A 26981-nucleotide genomic window follows, 5' to 3' on the forward strand; every position below is an offset into this window, starting at 1 on the left:
ATTTTAAAATACATTTCCTCTGAATGTCCTCAGCCTGATATGTTTAGATTTCTAAATCTTGTTGTAATGATCCTGACTTAATATATGAAGTAAAATGCAGGGACATTATAAGAGCCTTTATTTAATTAAGTACTGCATTTTAAATAGGATACCAATGCAAACTTTGCATCACTAAACATTGGAGGGGAAAAAAACAGCTCTGAGTATTCTATGGTTAGTCTTTGAAAAAAATTGTACCATATCTGTAGTTAAAATTATTTGTATTTTCTTTATCTTTTGTGTGATGCTTGTCAAGAAAAAAAACATTTTGAAGAGCCTGAATCTGCAGTCAAGCTGTTTGGGTTCCAACAAGGGCTTTACTACTTTCCAGCTGTGCGACCTTGGGAAAGTCAACCAACTTTGCATAGCTCAGATGGCTTATCTGCAAAATTGACAAGATAATAAGAGAACTTATCCAGTGACATCTCGTGAGCATAAAGAGATAAAATATGCAAAGTGCTTAGCATGGTGTAAGCCATGTGGACAGTGAAAATAAACTAGAAAATAAACCAAAAATAGAACATTTTTATTATACATTAACACTTAAAGTAACATTCTTTTACTGCCTCTTTATGTTTCCAATTTTCAAATATACATAGGAAAGTCTTTTTTAAGTATTTTTCACTAACAGTTCTCTGAAGACTTCTCAGACCCTAGGATGTGATTGGAAGTTTTTTCTTTTTTTTGAGAAAATAGTATTGACCTTAAACAAAGTTGTATTCTATTTATTAATTAAAAAAACTTATTTTTCAAAAATAGAAATGGGGTCTCACTGTGTTGCCCAGGTTGGTCTCGAATTCTTGGCCTCAAATGATCCTCCTATCTCTACTTCCCTAAGTGCTGGGATTACAGGCAGGAGCCACCATACGTGGCCCAATGTTATATTCTTTAATTCAATAAAAATGCGGTAATGTCCTTAAGAGTTAGTATCAGCTTTTGTGACAATTATATCTTCACATGAGGTTTATATGATTAAAAGGATTGTGGGGCCAATAGCAAACATGTATTGTTTTTATTCCATCACATCTCTGGAACCTCACAGCTGCTTTCATTCAAGTTGTTGGCTTTTCTTTCTCTCTAGTCATCTTCATAAGACTTCTGCCTGAACTCCCTTCAGTCAAGCAACTATCTCATTTTAATAGAAACTCAGATTTTTTTATAGCTAGAGGGACTCTCAGATATCAACTGGTCTGCTTGCATTTTTTTTTCTTACAGATAAGCAACTAGCCCAGGAGGGGAGAATAAAGAGGCTGAGGGGGTGAAAGGGAAGAGACTTAATATGTTTCTTGCCTAAGGACATGTGCCTTTGATAGAGCTAAGATATAAAGTTACAGTGGACCATTTTTTAGATTCCTGCCTTCTGAATGTTCCCATCTCTTTGGCTGAGATTTCTAGATTCCTTTTGGAATCCTGACTTACCAGACAAGACACAGCCTGATGAGCAGATGAATCTTAAAAAAAAAATTGGATGGGTTACCTGTCCCAGGCCAAAGAGGACTCCTGTAATAGGTTATTACAACCGTGTACCATGTGCTTTCAGACTGGTCGAGAAGTGATGCCATGACAATGTCCCCACTCCTAATGACCATACCTCCAGACCATACCTCCAGATCCATTTTTCAAATTCTTGAGCCATCAAAGCACATTGCTGGAGATCTTTGGGTTTTGTAGTGCAGGCTGCTTTAGGACTAGGTTTTTAGGCTTAATAAAAGTAATTATTAGTTCATAGTTATTGTTCATGCTCTCTAGGTAGGCACTGCAAAAACCCTGACAGGTTTAAAATTTTTTTTTTTTGAGATGGAGTTTCACGCTTCTTGCCCAGGCTGGAGTGCAATGGCGCAATCTCAGCTCACCACAACCTCCAACCTCCGCCTCCCGGGTTCTAGCGATTCTCCTGCCTCAGCCTCCTGAGTAGTTGGGATTACAGGCATGTGCCACCACACCCAGCTAATTTTGTATTTTTAGTAGAGACAGGGGTTTCTCTGTGTTGGTCAGGCTGGTATTGAACTCCCGACCTCAGGTAATCCGCTCACCTCAGCCTCCCAAACTGCTGGGATTACAGGCATGAGCCACCGTGCCTGGCCAAAATTTTTTAATTAAAATTTTAAATTATCATTCTAAAATAATGATATCAAGAACCTAGATGTATTTCCTGTGTGATCCGAAGCAAGCACATTGTCACATTGGCTTTGGAGTTTCTGTTAAGTCTTAGTAGTTACAACAAAGTAAGTAGAAAGTAGCAGGTGCTTATGAAAGAGTGTTGAACTGAGAGGAAAGTGATTCTCAAGGTTGACTGCATGAATTTAGAGCAACTAAAAAGTAGTAATTGTGAAGCCCTATTCTAGTATGGAAAAAATAAACTTGACGGAACCTTTGGTATAAATCAAATGGTTATATCATATCCTATTAACTTTATAGTCTTGAGTAATTAAAAAATGTTACTGCTATTGTGTATTCTGTGAATGTTTATTTTTTCCATGAAAATTTATTAATGTCAACAGTGTGCTGATGAGTCAATAGTATCAATACTACAGAAAGATTAAGGAAGATGAGAACTGAAAAGAAGTGTCTAGATCTCATAGTTAAAATGGACTGCAGTTTTGCATTTAAGATTCTGAGGTAGTCATTGACTCATTCCTAATAACCCTGCTTGGAATCTCACTACCATTAGAAAGATTGGAGATGTTTCAGCATCAGAGTTTTAGGATGCTTCTTGATAATGATCAGATAGTAGTTGTTTTGAAATGTCAAGAGCATTTCTGTGGTTCTTCATGTGGTCCTAATGGAAATGTTTTCTAAGTAATTTCTTGACAGTTATAGCGTTCTGAGATACAGTGGGAAGGGCTTGTGATTTTGAAGCTAGAGGATCTGGGTTTGATTCCTAGCTCTGCCGTTTATTATCTGGGAAATCCAGTACTATACATTCTGGATGCTCTGGGGCATTTTCTTATCTATAAAATGGGCGTATATCTACTTCATGGGGTGGTTCTGCAGTCAGTGAATGTGAAATGTTTAATAAACTGTGAAGTCTCATACAGATTTCCATTCATCATCATCATTTTTTAAATTTAACTTTTTAAAAAATAGGGAACGCTTCACGAATTTGCCTGTCATCATTGCGCAGAGACCATGCTAATCTTCTGTGTATTGTTCCAATTTTTTAGTATATGTGCTGCTGAAGTGAGCACTCCATTCATCATTATTATCCTCTATGAGAATTTTAGTTTCTCCAAATTCGAGGGGAGGGAGATATTGCACTATTTTAGTATCTTTCTTACAAATGGGTCTGTGAATGAAGCACCGTGCATGTTGTTACATCTTTATAGTGGCTACCACAACTTCACATATTATTTAGTACTGTTATGTTTGTGAATGTCACAAACCCAAGTTAAACTGCCTAAAGCCAAAAAGGAAATTTATTGAAAGACATAGTTTAGACTGGGTGTGGTGTCTCATGCCTATAAATCCCAGCACTTTGGGAGGCTGAGGTAAGAGAATTGCTTGAGCCCAGGAGTTCGAGAACCAGCCTGGGCAGCATGGTAAGACTCCATCTCTACAAAAAATGCAAAAATTTAGCTAGGTATGGTGGTGTGGCATTGTGGTCCCAGCTACTTGGGAGGCTAAGGTGAGACAATCACTTGAGCTCAGGAGGTCAAGGCTGCAGTGAGCTGTGATCGCGCCATTGCCCTCCAGCCTCAGCGATAGAGCAAGACCCTGTCTCAAAGAAAGTAAATATATAGCTAAAAAGATACAGATAATTAGGTTGATCCATTTGAGACTGATTTTTTTTCTAGGCAGAAGTAGTCAAATATTGGCAATTTTATTTGGTTCAACCTAATATAAAACGGAGGTTCAAACTACGTCACGCCAATCTTGTTTTTCTTTCCATCTCCTGGCTCTGAGACGACTCCATTCTTAAACATGTTCTCCTTTGATGTAAAGTGGCTGTCAGTGGCTCTGGAGCCACTTCCTCATGTCCACTGGGAAAGAATAAGGGTTTTAATCAACTATTCCCAGCAAAAGTTTCAGTTGCATCTCTGGGGGGTCTGCTTAGGTCGTAAGCTCATTGGAGAATCAGTCAGTGAAACCAGGGTCATGATGTGTTCCCATGGTTTAGGCTTGGGCTATACTCAGTCCTTGAGATCGTGTACTAAGGGGTGGAGTCCAGAGAGAAACTGGGGAAAGGCTATTGGGAGAATGGCAAACAGATGCTGGGATGCAAAAATAACAGGTGTCCAGTATACCTTATTGGATAAAATTGACTGGCGATGTTATTTCCATTTTATATGTGAAGACGCATTTGAAAAAGCTACAGAAATTTCTTAAGAGCTAGTAGCCCTGGAGTAACTTACAGATTTGAAAGGAGAAAAGTATTAGAAACATTACGATAAAAGACGTGGCAATCTATGCTCATGTGAACATGTTGCAACTTTAAGTTTAGAAGGAGAACAGGAGAAAGAAGGACTTTTAGAAGGTTTATTTGGATCCTAAAGTTTTCTTATTTGGAGCAGAGCTTTGTGATAGGAAAGTTCTGGAAATTGAGCTGAGATCAGACTACAGGATCCCTTGAGTCCAGTGTAGTATTTCATTTTTTGGGGGAATCTTAGGCTCTTGCTCCTTTTCCAATTTACTTCACGCCAGTGTTTATGTTCCTAAGACTTTGTCCCTTTCCAAGCACTAGTCCTCAGCTATAAGGATGCGGTAGAGAGAAAGAAGCTTCAAGAGTTTGGAGACAGGTTAAGATGCTTCTGTGAAGACACAATACATCTTGGTACATATCTGAGTGTCCTTAGAACTTCACCAATGGACTTCTCTTGTAAATGGTAGAACAGGTATCCATAACGCCTTATTGGATTCAGAAATGCCAGATATATGTACTCTTTGCTGATGCTTACTTTGTTGGTCTCTAATCGAAGTCTTATCTCTAATCACATTGGCTGAGAAAATGGAGACATTCTCATTCTGAAAGTAAGATGGTTAGCTTTTACATTAGGGCACTTTTGATTTAGGATAGCACTGAAATTCATTGCAAAGAAATGTCTTTCCTACATAATGGCAGACTAGACAATTTGAAGTTTTACTTTTGGTCATTAGCCCTCAGATCATGCCTGACACCCAGGTTATTGGAAACAGTGAGAAATGAATGAAAGGAGGAAATGTAATTACCATTCTGTGCATTGAATAGTTGAGCCACTGTTACCATGGATACAATGGCGTGTTTACTGTCCAGATCTTGAGATCCAAGTTTGCAAGCAATACCCCAGGTATCCTTTAAATTTATGTACTATCAGCCAATAACGCATGAAGATTCCTAGTATTTCCTCACTGATCTACTGATTCACATTAGGTAACAGCCTAAGTACCTTTGAAGGTGTTGAGGAAACCTGAAAAAGAGGAAAAGGAAAGTAGCTACACTTCTGTATTGCTGGACATTCTTAGACTCCTATATAAAAATATTCTTTCAGTGTCAGTGATTTGCATGTCACTTTGGCCCCAGTTCTTTGGTTTTTATCTCATTAACAAAGAAAACATTTCCTGAGTAAAGGTTGAAAATCAAAATCATTTATTTTTTGAGATAAGTTCTCACTTGATCACCCAGGGTGGGGTGCAGTGATGTGGACACGGCTCCCTGCAGTGTCCATTTCCTAGGCTGAAGTGATCCTCTCAACTTAGCCCCCCCCCAAGTAGCTGGGACTACAGACACATATCACTACACACAGTTAATTTCTATATTTTTTGTAGAGATGGGGTTTCTTCATATTGCTCATGCTGGTCTCAAACTCCTGAGCTCAATTGATCCTCCCGCCTCGGTCTCCCAAAATGCTGGGATAATAGGCATTAGCCACCATGCCCCACCAGAATAATTTATCTTATCAGGAAATTCTTCCAGTTGCATTTAAGAATGGAAGCATTTTATCTGAAATATGGCAATCCTACCCACATTTTAGTTTCACTAGAAGGGAGGTGATACATGCTAGCATGTACTTCCACACTGGTTTAATTTTGATGTAGGGGAGGGTGTGGAGGATACTTTTTATTGCAAGAAACAGAAAACCCAACTCAAAATGGCCTACACAATAAAGGGTATTTCTTGGCTCATGTGAGTAAAAAGTACTGAGGCAGACTGGGGTTCAGGCGAGGTACAGTCAGGGCTCCAGTTCTCTTTTTTGTGGTGTATTTCTTGACCTTACTCCGCTCTAAGTTTCACCTTTGTGTTCAGTCTGGCTTCCCATATGATTGTGATATGGCTGCCAGGGCAAATGCGGCTACGTGTTTCCTTGATCCTATCTGGGGGAATTCAACTTTGAGAAGGTTTCAGTTATGTTCTCAAAAGTATTATTTCATCACAATAACTTACAGAATGTTATAATTTCTAAGGACCCTAGATAAAGTCAGCTAGCTCCCCAAACTCAGCATATCATCAAAATCACCTGAGGAACTTTAAAAAGTATATAGATTCTTAAATCAAAATCCATCCTTGCTAAAGCAGGTATATAAAAATCTGTATTAAAATTTATTTTTTTTATTTTACTTTCAGTTCTGGGATACATGTGCAGAATGGGCAGATTTGTTACATAGGTATACATGTGCCGTGGTGGTTTGTTGCAACTATCCACCTGTCATCTAGGTTTTATTTTTTATTTTTAAATTTCTTTTCAATATTTATTTATTTATTAATTATTATTATTTTTAGAGACGGGGTCTCGTTATGTTGCCCAGGCTGGAATGCAGTGGCTATTCACAGGTGCCATAACACTACTGATCAGCACAGAGTTTTGACCTTCTCCGTTTCCTACCTGGGCGGGTTCACCCGTCCTTAGGCAACCTGGTGGTCCCTCTGCTCCCAGGAGGTCACCATATTGATGCCGAACTTAGTGCGGACACCCAATCGGCATAGCGCACTACAGCCCAGAACTCCTGGGCTCAAGCAATCCTCTCCCACCTCAGCCTCCCGAGTAACTGGGACTACAGGCACATGCTACCGCACCTGGCGTCATCTAGGTTTTAAGCCCCATATGCCTTAGGTATTTCTCCTAATGCTCTCTCTCTCCTTGCCCCCCACCCCCTGACAGGCTCCAGTGTGTGATGTTCCCCTCCCTGTGTCCATCTGTTCTCATTGTTCACCTCCCACTTATGAGTGAAAACATGTGGTGTTTGGTTTTCTGTTCTTGTGTTAGTTTTCTGAGAATGATGGTTTCCAGCTTCATTCATGTCCTTGCAAAGGACATGAACTCATTCTTTTTAATAGTTGCATAGTATTCCATGGTGTATATGTGTCATAATCAACCCAAATGCCCATCAATGAGATACTAGATAAAGAAAATGTGGAAAATCTGTATTTTTAAGTGTTTCCAGGTGATTCTGAGGTCTGGACAATTTTTGGGAATGTCTGATCTATGTAACCCCTCTCATTTTTCGGTTTTGTAAACAGACTTAGAGATGCACTGACTTGCCACTGCAAATTTTTTCAGTGGCAGTTAAGTATACTCTGTTAAATCTCTTTCTTCTGGATGGAATATTACAAGGTAGCTACATTAATAAGGACAGGACTCTAAGTCTGAGGGTAATATGAAGTACTATCCTCATTCCTGGCCACCTCCTTTTTTGGCCAGAGTGGCAGGTCCTGAAACCCTCCCTAAATGTGCCACTGTTTGTGTCTTAATTGTATGCTTTGCTCTTACCTTGGACAACTTTATAAAGTTCCCCCCCAACCAAAACCCTCCCAAGGTCATTAGATTTATTGAGGTAAACAACTGTTGCAGGTCTTCTAATCTTTTCTCACCTAAGTCAGGAATTCATCTCAAAGCACCCCTGACATAGCCCACTGGCTTCTAGAGAAGCTGTTTGTTCTGCACTTGGAATGGAAGCGTAAACTTCATAGCTCATTTCCTTTGTATCCTAGCCTCAACCCTTTGTTGACCTCACTGGGACTTACAGTTCATTGATCCTACTGCCTCTTCACTGTCCCTCAAATCCTTCATCTATTTTTACTGTCCCTCAAATTCCTCATCTATTTACTTCCTCAATTTATATTTTATGGCCGTGATTAACCTCACTTCCGCGCATACATACACCAGCAGCAGCTTGGCTCCTTTGTCTGGCTCTGCTGTGCTTCGCAAGATCCTGATTCTGGTTAAATCCAATTCTCCACATCTGCAGCTCTGTAGCTAAACATGGCAGGAGAAAATTACAAGTATACTGACTAGCCTTGCTTTACATTCATGAAGCTAATCTCAAGCTCAGGACTTGCTTCCTAGCTTGTCCATTGCCTCTCCTGCTTCCTTATATCTTCTCCTCTTTACTTAAACCTCTGATATCACCTGCTTAGCTGTAGAGTTAGCTTTTTAAAAAATGTGAAAATAGAAGCAACTAGAAGAGAACTCCATAAATTTCTATAACTCAGCTGTCATCATTTGAACTTCAGCTTATAGATTCTGCCTTTCCTCCTATTATTCTGGACCAATTTTCCATGTTTTTAAGTCCAACCATTTCATTCATGTTCTAGATCCCATTCCCTCTCACTTCTCTGCAATTGTCCCCTCTGTCTTTTATGAAGTCCTCTCTTTCTTCCACATTCCTTTCTAGCTATCATTCTATTTTTTCTGTTCCATTTTACAGTAAAATTCTTATACAGATATGCCTATAGCCACTGTAATTACCTTTCTTCTTTATTTTTATTTTTATAAAGACAGGTTTCATTATGTTGGTCAGGCTGGTCTTGAACTCCCGACCTCAGGTGATCCACCTGCCTTGGCCTCCAAAGTGCATGAGCCACCATGCCTGGCCTGTAATTATCTTTCAAAATTTTCCTCAAATCCATGACATTTTCTTTAGCTCCTACTCTTGACAGATAGTTTTTTGGTTAAAGTCACTCATGGCCTCCATGCTGTTAATCCAAAGATTTATTTTCAGCTCTGGTCTTATTTAATTGCTTAGCAGCATCAGGCACAGTGTATGCTGACTTCCTCCTTGAAACACTTAATTAGATGTTCAAGAAATTGCATTCTCCTGGTTTCTTTTCTTCCTTGCTGGCTTTGCCTTGGTATCTCATGTTTGTTCCTGTCTATTTCCCCAACCTGTTTTCATCTCTAGTTACACTACCTCCTTGGTGGCTTCATCCTGTCTCATGGCCCTCTTTGAAGCAGGGAGTGGTTTCCCAACTCAGGGAGGCAGCATGGACTGTGGTGGAAAGAACATCACATGTCAGGTCAGGACATTCATGGGTCTTGTTCCTGAAGAAAGAAGGAAAAATGGGCATAACCAAAAGAGGGCCCCAGGCTGCTGAAAAGGACCCAGGGGCACTTGTCCCTGGGCATAGCCTCTGTCATCTCAGTCCCCATACTTTTTTTTTTTTTTTTTTTGCAATGGAGTCTTGCTCTGTCACTCAGGCTGTACAGTGGTGTGATCTTGGCTTACTGCAACCGCTGCCTCCCGAGTTCAAGCAATTCTCCTGCCTCAGACTCCTGAGTAAGCTGGGATTACAGGTGCATGCCACCATGCCTGGCTTATTTTTATATTTTTGTAGAGACGGGGATTTTGCCATGCTGGCCAGGCTGGTCTCAAACTCCTGACCTCAAATTGTCCTCCTGCCTCAGCCTCCCAAACTGCTGGGATTACAGATGTGAGCCCCTGTGCCCGACCTCAGTTCCCATATATTTGAGGACTCCATATATACTTCTTTACCATGTACATGCTGACAACTTTCAAATTTATGAATCTAATTCAGACCACTACCCTAGTCTAGACCTACATATCCAACTGCTCATTTGAAATGCTCACCTGGCTGGCTAATAGTAATCTCAGACTTAACATGTTCAAAATGGAACGCCTGATCTCCACTAATGCCCAAACCTGCTTTCCATGTGGAATTTATCATCTCCGCAAATGGCTTCTCCATCCTTGCTTAGGCCTCAAACTGTTTCCTACTTTGACGTTTCTTTTGCATTTCTACCCCATACAGAATTCCTTAGAAAATCCCATTGTCTTGATCTTCAGAATAAATCTAGAATGCGATTACTTGTCATCATCTTCACCTCTGGTGAATCATCCTGATTGAATGGCTGCTCTTTTTTGCCTGGATGATTGCAATAGCTTCCATACTGGTTTCCTTGCTCTAGCAACATTTTTTAGAATATCAGTCAGATCACAGAACTTCTCTGTTCAGAAGCTCCCATGGTTTCTGTCATACACAGGTTGGATTGCTCAAAAACGTACTGAAATGGAGCTTGGAGTACAAGATATTTATTAAGATCAATGCCTGTGAAGGGAAAGGGAGAAAGGAGGATGGGCAGAAGAAGTTGAACTCTGACAGCCCTTCGTCAACCCGGAGGAAGCTCTGGAGCAAGAGTTGCTTGTTAGAATGTCCTGTTTCAGGTTGAAATGGCCTTGCTCAGTCACTGGATGTGGCCTGTCTTGGGAAGGACATGGCCTTGGACAGGTGGCTTTCTATAGTTGAGGCAGACCCCAAAGGAGCTGATTGCGGAAAGAAAGGCCTTCCTTGCAGCTTGTCCTTCCCATAAGGGGAAGCTGCATGGTGTGTCTCCGGGTACACCACTGCTTCCCATCTCGTGAAGAGCCAAAGTGCAAGTCCTTACTATGACCTGCAAGCCCCTAACCAGTTGGCCTTCACACCACCTCCCTGACCTCAGTTCCTTCTCCTTTCCCCATGCACAGTGCTCCAGGCAGTGACATCCCTGTTTTCACATGGTGAGCACCTTTGGGCCTTGGCACTTGCTCCCTCTTTTCCTGAATGCTCTTGCCTCAGATGGTGCATGACTTACTTCCTTTCCTCCTACAGGTCTTTGCTCATAAGTCACCCTCTCCGTGTGGCCTTCTCTGATTCTTTCCCAATCTCCTCCTTCCTGATTTACTTTCTCCACTGCATTTACCACCATCTGACATAAGGTATGTAACTTAATTAGTTGTTTGCCTATTTCCTTACTTATTGTCTTCCCTTCCCTAAGATGTAAATGTCACAAGGGCAGGGATTTTCATCTCTTTTATTCATTGCTTTCCCTAGTGTCCAGAATATGCTAAATGCATGAATATACATTGAATAAATGAATGGACAGATGCCACCATGGGTGCTAAGAAGGGGCATCCTTAGCTCATCACCATTCCCTGGTACTACCAACCTTGATTCCTTGAGGCCCCTGGAGGGAGGCCCTGTCAGGGTCCTGATGGGGAAAAGGGAAAACTGCTGTCTCTATTGAAGCAAGCGACTTAGCAACGCTGTTGCTCTCCACGTGGCTCCCTGCTTTGCTCCACCCCAACGCCTGCTACTCCCGCCCTGCTGATGATTCCCAGTGCATTTGAGAGTAGCTGAATCCGCATCCTTCTTTTTAGCTTCCATCCCAGATACTTGGTTACCCTGTGAGAATTCCCCTGTATATACAGAATGGGTCACTCTGCTATTTTTAGTACAGATTGGATACAGTAGCTTTTACAAAAAGATAAGCCAAAGTTTTTAGACTTCATGTTAGTGGACTGTCATTCTGTATTTAAACAGAACACAAAAGAAAGCTGTCTGAGACCATGACACAGTGAAAACAGCCTTGATCAAACAAAAGGCCCTCTTTGAAGAGGGGAGTGGTTTCTCCACTCAGGGAGGCAGCATGGATTGTGGTGGAAAGAACATTACATGTCAAGTCAGGACATTCATGAGTCTTGTTCCTGATGAATGAAGGGAAAATGGGCACAACAAAAGAGGGCCCCAGACTGCTGAAAAGGACCCATGGCCACTTGTCTCCTGGGCATAGTCTCTTTCATCTCAGTCCCCATTCTTTTTTTTTTTTAGAGTGCAGTGGCTATTCACAGGTGCCATCGCACTACTGATCAGCACGGGAGTTTTGACCTGCTCCGTTTCTGACCTGGGCCAGTTCACCCCTCCTTAGTCAACCTGGTGGTCCCCTGCTCCCGTGAGGTCACCGTATTGATGCTGAACTTAGTGTGGACACCCAATCGGCATAGTGCCCTACAGCCCAGAACTCCTGGGCTCAAGCGATCCTCCCACCTCAGCCTCCCACGTAGCTGGGACTACAGGCACGCACCACTGTGCCGGCTCAGTCCCCATTCTTTTGAGGACTCCATAGCTAACAAATAGGTTAAAGGCAGGAGAATGATGGAGTTCCACACATGGATGAGTAGAGGAGTTGGGAAATAAGCCACAAGAAAACGACTAAGTTATTTGAGTGCTTTCTATACCAGGCACTGGCCTAAGTGCTTTGTAGGTATTAATTTACCTACTTATGTAGTAACAGTAAAAATTTTATGGATAAAGGACCAAGACAATGACAGGTGAGTTAGTTTTCCCAAAGCAATTCAGTTACTAAGTGGCAGAACCAATATTTGAATGCAGAACCCTTATTCTTACATGTTGTCACCATGGATAATTTGGAGCAAGTGGAAGATAGTTCTTCTGTATGTAATCAAATGAAACCTCATTTAATTTTTCATATTATGATCAAGTGACCTCATTTCAGAGGCTGGTACCATTGTGATCCAACTTGTGGATATTTTTATGCTACTTTGGCAGTTCATTCATTTGTTCAATATATGTTGCGACCTTATCATGCTCTAGTCCTGATGTATCTAGGCACTGCAGAGTATAGAGAGAGTCCCTCAACATAGGCCACATCCAAAACAGCTTACTGTTGAACAGAGTACATTTCCACTTCTAGAAGACTAGAAGGCTATACTTTTTAGGTACAGATTGATTTCTGCTGGGTTTTTTCTTTACTACTATTTCATTATCTGGGGAAACCCTTTTTTTCTGTAATTATATGTCTTTTAATTCAAAGGACCCTTACCTAATCAGAGAGTTCAATTCTAACCTTCCATTAGGAACAGCAGTCATCTATAGATTTTCAGAGGTTGTTTAATATTGATGGAAAAATTCTTAAGTTCTCTTGTTTAAAGTCATTGAAGAAAAAAAAAAAAAGAACGACCAAATGAGAGCTGAGTTTCTTTACTTCCCAGAGAAGGCTGCTCTCGTAGAGGTGGAGAAGACATTTCCTATGGGCCGGATGTGCTTAAAGGTCTCTTGGCCCCAAAGGATCTCTCACTATGGCCAAAGATCTCTGCTCTGTCATCGCTAAAGTCAGTTCTTCAGAGTAAGACATTGTTTCCTCCTGAAGCTCCTGTTACAATGTGGAAATGTTCACTCCTGTAGGGTAAAGTAGTTAGTTGAGATAGTAATGCACAGTAAATGTTTGTCAGAGCAAGGTTCAGAGAGAAGGGGACACAAAGCTGTTATGTTTTGATTGTGATGAAAGAGAGAAAGTGCCAGAAGATATGATATAGTCTTGAAAATAAGCCAACTTCCTTTTCTGGGCAGGGGAAACAGGTTGTGCTTTTTCTAAGAATGGCTTTATGGGGAATTTCAGCTGTGATCTATTAGGAGGGCCTCAAAGATAGAACTTACAAACTTCTAGTATGGCTGTCCTTCCTCTAGTTAGCAATAGAAATTAAGTTGTTATAATAAAAGAAAAAGTAGTCCTTAAAAGCTACACAGTTGCAAGATTCTATCAACCATTCCTTGGGGGATTCATCAGTGCCTGGTAAGTTTGAGAAGAGACTCTTGGATTTTAATGTACATGACCATTGTAATTTATCTAGACCATAATGATTACTATTAATAGGGAATCCTATTATATTTATATTTAAATTTAATTAAAATATTTAGAAATTTTATGTTTTAGAGATGCGGGAGTGTGGGGGGGGAGGTCGGTCTCACTATGTTACCCAGGCTGGATTCAAACTCCTAGACTCAAGCAACAATCCTGCCTCAGCCTCCTGAGTAGCTGGGACTAAGATGTGTGCCACTGTGCCCAGCTCTTTTTAAGTTCCTGTGTAATAAAAAAAGAATTTGCAAATGCATAAAGTTAAATATACATGTCTCAATCGTTAAATAGTTGATTTTTATGTACCAAAATTCTGCGTTTTTTTTCAAGGTCACTTCTGATGTAAGAATTTACTTCTTCCCTAATATTTGGTGCAGTGAGGTGTTGAAAGAATTTGCTAAGTAATCACTGAAAGCTAAGAGTCTACTGAAAAACAAAATGCATGGTTTAAAAATTGAACGTACTAACTGAAAGACAGTGAAAGTTAGATGCTTCTTGCTGTAAATAATTAAACTCAACAGCGCGGACGAGAGAACATGGCACCAAGAGGGCCTTGAGCTAAGAAGGATCATATTGTATTGAACACTTTCATTTCCCTGTAAGGGAAATCAAAAGGGTCTTTAATAGTTGTTGCTGATTGTGAATATGTGCAACAAAATCCCACTGTAATCCAGATTTATTTTTCAAGCATTTTGCTGTGATTGCAGGAAGGAGAAAGGGATAGGAAGAAGGATGGAGTAGTATTAAAGCTCCAGTTACTTCTTCCCTTTAGGAGGCCTAAGTGTGACTTGTCACAGTGACCTGGGACTTTGGTTCCTTCCAAGAGCTTGCTGTTCTATGGGCACATTGGAGGATCAAAGGCAATTGACTTTTTTTTTTGTTCTTGTTTTTGAAGAGAAGCAATTGTTCTGCTGACTGAGAACAAGAATGGCAAGAGTCATGTAGGATGGATTTCTGATTTTCTAACAGTGCTCGTTTTTTTTTTTTTTTCACTGACCCGCCTTTCCCTTTTGGGCTGGGGCCAAGTGATCAACCTCCATTTTTCTATCTGTAGAACAGAGAATTGGCCTATGTGAAGTGCTTTATTTTATTTTAAAAATTAACATAGGCTAAAATTTCTGTGTATGTATACAGTTCTGTAAATTTTAATCATGTATATATTTGTGTAGCCACAACCACAGTCAGGATTAGAACAGTTCAGTCATCCCCGCTAATTCCCTTGTGCTATTCCTTTGTAGTCACACCCTCCCAATAAAGTGTTTTTTAAGTTCTTTGTTTGAAAACTGACTTTCCCAGATGAATGTCTCCATTGCCTTTTATTTGTTCATTTTTATTTAAGAACTGTTCCTTGCTCATTTTTGAAGTAATTCAAAATGACACTCATGGTAAGGTTGCAAGATGCCTTTCCTTTATTATAATGGAGAAAAAACTCTGGAAAAATGGCAGTTCTTTCAGTAGAGCCATATAAAAACAAAATTTCCCCAAACTTGGCTTGTTGCTAGATTGGAATCCGTAAAGAAAACACACTCAAGATATCTCTCTTGAAGAGAAGGGCTGAGGTTTATTTTTTATTTAACGATTTAGCCCTTGACACCTGGGAAATGATTAGTTGATGTTTTCAAAGAAGATTAAGTCAGTGTGGTTAATTAACTGTGGTAATCAGGTGACTTAAATCAATTAACTCCTTGTTAACAATTTCCATCAATTTTGTAAATAAATGACTAAATCAGTAAATCGTACTCTTAAGATTAAAGGCTGTTTTCTGATTTATTTTTTCGATGACAAATTAAAGGGGTTTCCTTCTCATCTCATTACCTCCCTGCCGCGCTTACTCTTAATCATAAGCCAGTTCTAGTTTGAGAGGAGCACACCAGGGAAACTTAATATACGGTTTTAAGGGAAAGTCAGGACACTTGCTCCTTCATCTCAGCACATTGAAAAGAATGATTTAGGGAGAGCAGTGGTTGGGGTGTGTGTGGCAAGTAACCCTGAATGCATTCTAGGATAAGCTCTTATTATTAAATCACTTAATGTCTTGTTATATTTCTTTTTTCTAAGTTAAAACTCGATGAAGGATATAATAAAATGAAACAAGGTTTGGCTTTTAGCTAAAAACAAACTTTAATGGATGTCTTACATGCTCCATTTAGAGAGAATTTCACAAAATATTGGGATATATTGATTGCATCCATATGTAAAGCCTGACTGCATTTTAAAAATACCATACAAATATACAACTAAAATGTTGTTACTTTTTAGAATCTTTATAATTGAAAATTCTCTTCCCTGCTTACATAACTTTATTGTCTTTGTCTCCAGTGAAGTATGAGCTGGAACATTATAAAACTGTATCCTATACCCCTGAATATGCCATTGTGTTCTCTGAGGATTTTCACGGCAGGCCAGATAATATAGGGTTATTTATGGTTGCTTCCAGAAGGGATATTTGGTGTCTTGAATAACTTTTGAGGAGTTAGTAAATATTTGTGAATTTGCAAAAATTCTGTGCTATGCTCCCATTTTATAAAGAGAAAATTCCTACGGTGTTCCTTAAGGGTAGACTACATTGTGAGATTGAGCTGAAGCCACAGTTGTAAATTGAAATCTCTGGCTGCCAAGCACAATTTTGGGCTCTTCCTATTCTTATAGAAGCTTCCTATTCTTATAGAAGCTTCCTATTCTTATAGAAGCTTCCTGGCCATACCCCCACTACCCCTTCCCAACTTCCCTAAGGATCTCCAGTCTCAGCAGGATCTACTCTGAACATAGTTAACCTGTGGCCAAACCCTTTCTGGTGTTGGGACACAGTTTGGAATCGGAGCTCAGAGATTTTAGCTTGACTGCTTTCCAGACGTGTACCTCTGGGCTACTTGACCTCTTTGAGTTTCAGTTTCCTTGACTATACAATGGGTGTTAGTAATTTATACCTTACAGATACCTTGAAATATTTAAAGAACATTGTGAACGTGCAAGGTCCTGGACCTTGGTGAGCATTCAGTAAACATTTGGCCCCACAGGGAACCTGATATTTAATCATTTGTAGTTGACCAGCTCTTGGTCAGGTCATGCAGTAGAGCAGCCACTAGGCTGTGGTTTTTTGTTTTTTGTTTTTCTTTTTTTTTAAAGACTAGTCAAGTGCAGTAGTGAGAAGCGGGGAAAGAGTAGAACAAGGAGTTCGATCTGTAACTGACTGTGAACAACCAATTGAGATAACTCACTACCTTCGGACCAGCCCAGGCTGTGGTTTTTTGAAATAAAGAAACCACTTGCCAAATTCTCTATTCATAGAAATTGCTGGAGAAAAATACAGCTTTTTAAAGGAGATGAAACTGCTAGACAAAGTCACCTGCCTTTCTTCCCCCAAGAACGTTTGGTTCTTCACCTTCCAGGTCTGGAAGGCACAGATCCAAATGTCAAGCTGCCAAGAAGTTCTAACTTTGGTGGACCTGGTGTTTCCATTATAGGTGTCCTTTACATGCTTCATGTAAACTTGGTTTTATGCAGAGCTTGCTGATAATGTCTCTGTAACTCCGAGAACAGGAATGATGGAAGCACGGGTCTAAGTGGAGGTCAGATGTGTCCATTGTGCAAGAAGGATTTGCCCAAGGAAGACTACACTTGAAGAGGAACACTTGATTTCGTGAGAGGTTTTAGGCAGAGCATGTAAGAATCACAGTCAATGAAGAGTTTTCTCTCTTGTAAGAGTTCCTTATTATTTCATGAGACTACAGAAAGGTCAGTGAGACATTCAACAGGCAAGAAAGCTGTTAAGCTAGACTTGGTTAATGATTACAGTTAAAATGATCCCTAATGTATTTTTCTCACACACATATATTGAAAGCATATTTTGTCAGGAGCTGGCAAGATGCATAGATGAGTAAGACATGCAAATAAACAATTGTGCTAGAAGTTTGGGGGAACAGGAAAGGCAGTGATGTAGTCAAGTAGGCCTGGAGGACCAAGGGCCAAGGAAGACTGCACAGATGGCCGTTTGAACTGAGTCTTGAAGGAGATGGGAGAGTGGACTGTGGAGGATTTTGTATGTCAAGCTAAGAAGTTTGGTGCCTTTGAAGAAATGTAAGCTGGGAAGTACAATAATCAGACTTTTTTTTTTGTAAAGAGAAAAAGAAACTTGTGCAATGAGAAAAAGCAGATGAACTAGTTAAGTTAGAGGATTACTGGGATTATCTGGGTGATGGATGATGAGGGCAGAACGAGATTTGTGCACCTGGAAGTGAGGAGAAAACGAGAGTCACCATGGAACAAAGAGAAAGCTTTGATTTGTTGCTGTTTCTGATAATTTGTTTTATAAATATTATTTGTTTTATAAGTTGGTATGTTTGATTTATAGGAATATTAGACATGTCTTTTTTTTGAGACAGAGTCTCGCTCTGTCATCCAGACTGGAATGCAGTGGCATGATCTGGGCTCACTGCAACCTCCGCCTCCTGGGTTCAAGAGATTCTCCTGCCTCAGCCTCCTGAGTAGCTGTGATTACAGGTGTGCACTACCACGCCTGGGTAATTTTTGTATTTTTAGTAGAGATGGGGTTTCACCATCTTGGTCAGGCTGGTCTCAAACTCCTGACCTCGTGATCCACCCGCCTTGGACTCCTAAAGCCTGGGATTATAGGCGTGAGCCACTGCGCTTGGCCTAGACATGTCTTTTCAGACAATATTAATGGATGTGTATATTAATTACATCCATTAATATTCAATGATTTTTTTTTTTTGAATTTTCCTATCTGAAAAAGTTTCAGCTTGCTGTCCATCTGGGCATGGTGTGTGACATTTTGTTAGGTTTAGTTCATTGATTCCTAGGTGGTTCAATGGAATCAACTGGGGATCATCTCCCTCAGGGAACATTTGGAAACATGTAGTAGCATTTTTTGATTGTCACAATGCCTGAGTATCACTGCCAGCATTTAGAGGGCAGAGGACAGGAATGCTAAACCATTGTAATACACAGGATAGTTCCATACTACAAAGAGTTGTCCAGGCTCAAATGCCAATTGTGCCTCTGTTGAGGGCCCATCTTGGTTGATGGGAAGTGAACAGCATCAGGAAGGGATGATATTGGTAATAAGAGCTGCCACACACTGAAACTTACTATATGTCGAATATGGCACCATAACTGTAGCATTTCGTTCTTATGACAGTCCAGGGAGGTAGATACCATTAATATCCCCTTTTCACTAATGAGTGAACTGAGGCAGAGTAGGATATTTAGCTTTGGGTTTCATATACTTAACTTTAATGCTCTGTTTTCCCACATGCTTTACTTTCTTGCTTCTGTAACTTTAAATTAATCAATAGTAAGAGGAAAAGGAGAACCACATTTGCTTTGTGCTTTTATAGTTTGTTAAATATCGAAATATGCCTCTTGGAAACATTTCTGCCTGTTTAGTAGAATATTGACAAGTTATCGCCTCCAAGTGTTTTTTAAAATATGGAAAATGTTTTGATGAAATTTGTTTAAATTTAGGATGGCTTTGTAGATTGGAAGAAACTCTTAGTTGATGGAGAAACAGTTGGTGCTCCATAAATGCCTGGGGAATTGAATTGATTCTATGGAGGCACTTAATGGCTTTAGAGGGTGTCATAGATCTCGCAAATTTATTTGTATTTTTTTACTTCACATAACAGAGAATCTGCCTCAAGTACGATCTTCGTAATTTGAAGATGTGTCAGTGACATTGATGAATAACGTGGCTTTTTCCTGGATGTGCCTTGCACTTCCCTGTTTCTGTGCCAGTTCTAGTTTGTTCTCTCTGCAAGGCATCTCCTCCCTTCAGATCCATCTATTTGTAGTTTAAATGCACCTTCTTCTACAGGACCTTTCTTGATCGACACTGAATATTATCTGAACCTCTCTTATAGCATGTCTCATTATGCCATGAGGTACAATAATTTGTCTGTATATTTCATCTCTTCCTCTAGAAGAGTACATTTCGGGAGAGGCATAGAACAGGACCACTGATGCTAAGTCATGCCTGCAGTGCCAAGCATAAACAGGCACTCAAGAAGTCTTTGTTTACTGGAAAGTCAAAAGAACGTGTGTTATAGTAAAGCAACTCCATCACCTTGGGGAGGTAATAGCCATGCTGTACTCTGGGCTCCTGTCACAGAGGATTTTGTTTGGCTTGAACAAGACAAACATTTAATTCTGTCTTACATAACCATCGGTAGTTTGGTGCTTCCATGATACCATTAGAGACCCAGGCTCCACTATCCTCTGCTGGTGACTCCCATTCCCGAAGTAACCTCGTTGTCCAAAATGGCTGCTATAGCCATAGCTGTCCTTTCTCCATGCCAGGTAGTAGGATTGCAGGAAGAGAAAGAAAGACATGCCTTCTCCGTTTAAAGGAGACTTTGCAGAAGTCCCGCACAACACTACTGCTTGCATTTGACCTCATCGATTAAGACTTAGTCCCATGATCACATTTAGTGGACGTTTGGCAAATGTAGCTGAGCACATGGTTCACCTGAGTAACACCGGGTTCTGTTACTGAAGAGGGAGAGGGAAATGAATGTTACAGTATGCTACAACTGGTCCTGGCCACAGCTGGTCTGGTGACACTGGGCATCTTCTCTTCAGCTTTGAGTACTGCATTTTAGGAGTGGCATGGAAAATTTGAACCTTATTTGGAAGAGAGAAACAAGAATGATGAGAAAACGGAAAACAATGTTATGGGGGAATGATGGAAAAACTGGAGAGGTTTCTTTTGGAAAAGACAAGAATAGAGGAACTAGCTAGCTCTCCAAGTATTTGAGAAACTATTATATGAAGAAGGATAAAACTTATTCTGAATGACTAAGAGATAGGAAAGAAACTGTAGGTATATAGTATACACCAAAAGTGCTGGAATTTGACTTTAAGGTCACATTTAACCTTTGACCTTATAGAGTATAAATGCATACCATATAGATGCATCTATAAGTTTATGCTTTTGAAGTGAAAATACTGCTTATTCTCTGGTTTCTTCGTGTTGGAATTCCCTTTCCTCAAAGGTTGCTATGGTGACGATACCCTTAGTAGTCTGCATTTTGAAAAGCTTTGGACTTTTCCTTTTGTGAGATGTGGTCTCTATGTTTCTCCCATGTTTGGCCTTTTTCAAAATGTCATGAAGTCAGAAACAGTTTCCAAATTTATCAGAATGAAGTGAGGAGAATTTTAAAATCTTAGATACTAATAACAGGGGTTAGTAATTCTACATTCAATAAATATTGTCACTATCAACTTATTTGGAATAAGATATCTACTTTTAGGCAACTGTTTAGTGTTATTTAGTTAATCATGTATTTTTTGTTATTACTAAACTTCTTAAATGCCCTTGAAATATAATTGTTGAAAATGTCTTAACCAGAAAATTTAGTTATTTCCCTAAGTAGTGATATAGTTTTGAAAGTATGTGGATGTGTGCCTATAAATTTGCCTATCTTTGTGAGTTAAGTTTTATTTTTCTAGTTCAGTTTTACCTTGAATATGGATATGTTGTTCTTTCGTGAATCTTAGACTTGAGAAATATTTAGTGGGGAAGAGAGTAAATTTCTGTATTGAATCAGCTTTTGGGGGAATATGCCACATAATTAGGTTATTTTAATAGATTTTCAAACTGGGTTGTAGATGATGAATATATATATAAATTCTTATATAAGTAAATATACATGAAGCAGAAAAAAACCTATAGAATTCAGAGGGAAACAATATTTGGAGTTTAAAGGATGAGAAACCACTGGCCTAAAAATAGTAACAGTTGTCAATTTTTATTAAACACTGCTGTGCCAGACCCGTAATCCTCACTCTATCCTCAGATTAATGTTATGAATAGGAGCTCTTATTATCTCCATTTTTAGATGAGGAAACTGAGGCACAGAAATTCAATGGCTGTCAGAGTTAGTTAGAGGTGGAGCAGTGGTTTGAACCCTGGGTATATGACTAGAGGGACTTCACCCTGGACAGTTACTTGGCTTCTAAGCATGCTCTTCCCCTTCCTTGCCCTACTGTAATATTATAGTAGTTTTCCAATAGTATGGCTCCATCTGGCTATTCAGACTTTGTTTCTTAACCTTGTGTGGAAAAGCTGTTGACTTTTAGACATGCTGGGCAGAATGGAAGAAGGAAAATACAGACTGATATACTTGGAGAAATAATGATTTCATATGTAGCAATAGTTGAATCAATAGGGGGAAAAATTTACTGAAACTTCTTGAGTTAATCCAGTGATGGTAAAGAAACACATGGCCACATGAGCACTCTATAAAGTGTGCCTTTTGGAATGCATTTTGTCTTTATTTTCTTTTCTATCCTTCTCTCTCTCCTCCCCTCCTCCGTCCTTTCCTCCCTCCTTCCCTTCCTTCCTTTTTTTCCTCCCTTCCTCCCTTTTTTCCTCCTTCCCTCCCTCCCTCTGTTCCTCCCTTTCTCTCCTCTCTTTTTTTTTTTCTCTCTCTCTCCTCCCCTACTCCCTGCCTCTGCCTCTCTCCTTCCCCACTCCCCTCCCCTTTTGTTCTGTTTCTTTTGCTGGAGTGCAGTGCAGTGGCATGATCATAGCTCACTGCAGCTTCAAACTCCTGGGTTCAAGCAATCCTCCTACCTCAGCCTCCTGAATAGCTAGGACTACAGGTGTGCACCACCACACCTGGTTAATTTGTTTTATTTTTGTAGATACTGGCTCTCACTATGTTGCCCAGGATGGTCTCAAACTCCTGGGCTCAAGCGATCCTCCTGCCTCAGCCTCCTGAAGTGTTGGGATTATAGGCATGAGCCACAACACCTGGCCTCAAGTCTGTTTCTTGGTCAGTGGGCCTGGTAACATTGGGCTCCCTTGTGTGCATATATGTAGATGTATATGCATACATACACATATATTCCACTTTGGGTGGAATGGATGAATCTTTTGTTTCCAGTGGAAGGAGTTCTTTGAGTTACAAATAGTTAAATAAGGGCTTTCAGTTTACAACAGAACACAAAAGACAGTGTTTCATTTCACCTAATCATGTTCAGGTGTTAATTGATTCTCTTGAGGCCTTGGGAGTCATTGCTTTTGCAATACTCCCTTAGGGCTTTTTTCTTCAGTCCAGATTAATCTGAAATACATTACACTGATCTAGAGATGTCACCAAATTCTCCTGAAAAGCCCTTTGACTATATTTGAACTGGCCTGTGCTTTTATGGGAAAATGCTATCTCACTGCTGATGAGGTTTCTGGCATTAGCAAAGATGGCCTTATAAATGGTACCACAACCTATGTGGTACGATGTTAGAAGCCCTGATAAGATACTCTGTTCCCCTACAATCTGCTCCATCAAGCTGGTGAGGAAGGTATTTAGGCATTAGGAATGCCCAAAATGCCACAATTAGAAAATTCATTCCGTGCGGGCTTCTATTTTCTGCTGAAAGTGCAAATACCTGACGAAGGCTTTAAGAATCACTGAGACTTTCCTGTGAATAAGTTCACCTAGGAGCAGATTTTTGGGGTCAGGGTCACGAGCCATGAAAACTCTGGCCATGTTATAGAAATCTGAGGGAGAGAGAAGGAAAGGATTTTTAGACAGGGGTGGGGGAAGTCAGGCAGAGGTGGGGCCATTTAACTAGATAAGGTTCTAATCATCTCATTCCTGAACTATCAGAACAGCCTTTTAAGTTTAAGTTGCTTTTCCCTCTTTGTAACCTTACCCACCAAACTTTGTGAAGTGTTGAGTGCTTATAGTAAACAGAGTGAACATAACTCTTCCCAGGGAAGAACTGGCTAACTTTTGATTCTTGATTTCTGGAAGGAGATGGGATCATTGTATTGGCTTGCTTGAGGACAGCTAAACAGTTGTGGACAAGAGGGCTTGTTTCCTTACAAGTGTTATTCTACCTTAAGAGCGCAAAGATTAATGGTCTACCAGAGCTTCAGTACCTGTTTGTTGGGTTGCATTTAGTTTGGAGCATTTGTTCTGTGGAGTGGAGAATACTTTGGAGGGTGGTAAGGTCTCTTTGTTTCATTAATGGAAAAGCATAGGAGTGGGGTCATGGCAATAGGGTATTTCATTCCTTTTTTGTGTGTATGTGATGGAGTCTTGTTTTGTCACCCAGGCTGGAGTGTAGTGGCCCATCTGAGCTCACCACAGCCTCTGCCTTGCAGTTTCAAGTGATTCTTCTGCCTCAGTCTCCTGAGTAACTGGGATTACAGGTGCACGCCACCATGCCTGGCTAATTAATTTTTTTGTATTTTCAGTAGAGATGGGGTTTCACCTTGTTGGCCTGGCTGGTGTTGAACTCCTGACCTCCAGTGATCCACCTGCCTCGGCCTCCCAAAGCGCTGGAATTACAGGTGTGAGCCACTGCACCCGGCCTTATTCCTTCTTTTGCAAGGGCTGCATGTCTAGGTATATGGAAATCTATTCTCATTTAGCCAGAAATAAGGTAAAAAGATAATGAAGTTTTTCTTTGAATGAATTGGAAGGTCATTATATATTATTTTAGTCAAAGAATAATTTTGTATTTATTGTGTTTTTCTATTATATAAGAGAAAGTTTAGAGAACTAGGATAGTGAATATTTTTAATGCTTTTTTTTTTGAGATGGAGTCTACTCTGTCACTCAGGTTGGAGTGCAAGGGCACTATCTCGGCTCACTGCAACCTCTGCCTCCCGGGTTCAAGAGATTCTCCCACTTCAGCCTTCCGAACAGCTGGGACTACAGGCACACACCACCATGCCTGGATAATTTTTTTGTATTTTTATTTATTTTTTAAATACAGGGTTTCACCATGTTGGTCAGGCTGGTCTTGAACTCCCGACTTCAGGTGATCCACCCGCCTTGGCCTCCAAAGTGCTTGGATTACAGGCGTGAGCCACCACACCTGGCCTAATTTTTTGTATTTTTAGTAGGGACAGGTTTTCACCATGTTGATCAGGCTGGTCTTTAACTCCTGTACTCAAGTGATCCACCTGCCTCGGCCTCCCAAAGTGCTGGGATTACAGGAGTGATCCACCACAGCTGGCCTTTAATGCATTTAGGAAAAATTTGAAATTAATTATCTTAAACCTGGGACCTAAAGAATCTCTGAACTTTCTTTCTTTTCTTTTATTGAGACATGATTTCTCTCTGTTGTTTATGCTGAGCACGAACTCCTGGCCTCCCAAAGTGCCGGGGTTACAGGCATGGGCTATTATGCTGGCCAAACTTTTTAAATGGAAAATTTTTAGCTTAGTTTCTCTTGATTAAGCCTGAATTTATTTATGTCCTTAATTCTATGGCTTATGCCGAAGCATGAATTGAGGTCAACAGGAATCCTTTTTATGATGATAAATAACTATGACCAAGTTTAAAATACAGTATAATGACTTAAGGTCCATTGTGAAAAAGCCTGTATATTTATCATCCATTTCTTTTTGCTGTCGTAATTATACAGCTACAGTATTTTACATAAAACTCCAGAGGATCACCTGAAATATGAGTGATTTACAACAGACAAAATAATAAAAATGCTCATCGTAGGAAAATAGAAAAATATATAAACAAGAAAATAAACATCAGAAGTACATAAACAAGAAAATAGCAAATTGGGAGCGAGCTTGCTTTGGCTCTAGTTTGACCTGTGTTTCTTAGAATAAATCTTGATTTTTCACTCTTGCCCTTGACTGGACCCATGGAGGCAACCAGCAACACCTGTGCTTTCAGCGCTGCACATCCTACCAAGCAAGGTGGCTTAGATTTTGAAAGTTTTCTCTCAGTCAGAAAGTAGGGAAACGACTTTTAGAATGTTAGAGTTAGCTGAGTGGTGGGAATGCCCTGGAAGGATCTACGCTTCATAGATGGGCGGCTATGCTTCAGGCATTGTGCCAGAGGTTTACAGGGACCTCTTGAATGTTCACCATAACCTGATTTTGCAGGTCAGAAATTTTGTAGGTAAGAAAACTGCGTGCTGTATCAGTTTAAATTCAAATTCATCAGGCTAAGCCAGTTCAGTAACAAATATTTATTGCGTGAAGGTTCAGTGGTAAATGAGACACAGTTCCTGCCCTCATGGAACTTAGAGTTTGGAATGACATATGGCCAGTCAGTGCTTAGCCAGAGTTGAAAGCCATGCATCTCTTGGCCCTCTGGCTATTGTTTTTTCCATTGTTATTCTTCTTATTTCAGCCATTCTTATGAATTTAATTTAAATCTTACTTAATGATTACGTTCTGCATGTTAGCTCATTCATGCTAATCCAGGACTGAAACTGTAGGTACCCAACACCCAGAATTGAGATGGCCACTGAAATCTCTCTGCTTGGCTAACTCTCTAATATTATTTTATTTTATTGCATTTTTAAAAAAGTATAATACAAACAGAACTCCAGTAAGCAAATGGATTTAATTACTTGTGTGTCAGTAAGTAGATATTTTATTGTATGTACTTTCTGGTATAGTTTATTACTGAAACCATAAGTTCTAAGATTTTATATTTATAATAGTGACAAAGGTTTTTACTATATTTAAAACATAGATTAGGCAAAAATCTTAGGAAATATACTCTGCTTTTTTTCTTTCTGTTTCTGACAGTCGTTGCAGATAAACTTGTAATTTTATTCATGTTGGTGTTAATATTGGGACATTATAAATTCACCACGTCTGGGCAGAAACCTGAACACTGCCTTATTACATGTGGGTATCAGTTGGTGACAATGTAATATTGTTGATTCCGTGTCAACAAGCTATTGAATTGTTTCAAGTCATCACAATCACATTATAAGGCAAAGTGATGACATTTGTACAGAGCCTGAACGTGATTTGGAGACCTACGAATGTATTTGAGGCCAGGTATAACAAACCAAGGGACTCCTTGTGAAAGATAACATGCTGGTGAGGCATGTTCTGAAGTTCTTTTGCTCAGTCTGTTAAAAGCAATGCAGTAGAGGAGACACAGGAAATTTAGTGTCTTTCTACCGTGAGAGTATTTGCAAATATAATAGGTCCTGCTTTATAGATTTACAAGGCAATGATTCAGCATAATGTTTGTCTCTGTATAGGGAAATTAAAATCATGATTATGCTACATTAGCAAATTGCTTATAATACAAATTGCAATTTTTGATTTTAGGATAAGATGTGCCCTTGTAGCCTTTTTTTCCTTCCTTCCTTCCTTCGTTCCTTCGTTTGTTCCTTCCTTCCTTGCAGATCTCTTTATCATCTTTTGGACATCATATTGGTTTCACACATATATTCTAACATATCATATATAGTTCATTTATTGAGTGTAGGCTGGTATTAGGAGGTTCTGTAACAGGCCCTGGGAATACAGAGGTCGCTTAGTCTCATCTGTTCTTCTGTTGTTTATATTTCATATAT

At 39.9% G+C, this 26981-nt stretch overlaps 1 protein-coding gene and 1 non-coding gene across 3 annotated transcripts in view; one reads left to right on the forward strand and one right to left on the reverse strand.

Moving 5' to 3' along the window:
* The window catches only part of LRP2 (LDL receptor related protein 2), a 216321-nt gene that overhangs the window by 3221 nt on the left and 186119 nt on the right, over positions 1-26981 (forward strand). The gene's annotated exons all lie outside the window — the stretch shown is intronic.
* On the reverse strand, positions 3119-3227 carry LOC118154906 (U6 spliceosomal RNA). Its single transcript, XR_004745159.1, has one exon. It is a non-coding gene; the product is annotated as a U6 spliceosomal RNA (small nuclear RNA).

The sequence above is a fragment of the Callithrix jacchus genome, chromosome 6, assembly GCF_049354715.1.
Source record: "Callithrix jacchus isolate 240 chromosome 6, calJac240_pri, whole genome shotgun sequence".
In the NCBI taxonomy this organism is placed as follows: domain Eukaryota; kingdom Metazoa; phylum Chordata; class Mammalia; order Primates; family Cebidae; genus Callithrix; species Callithrix jacchus.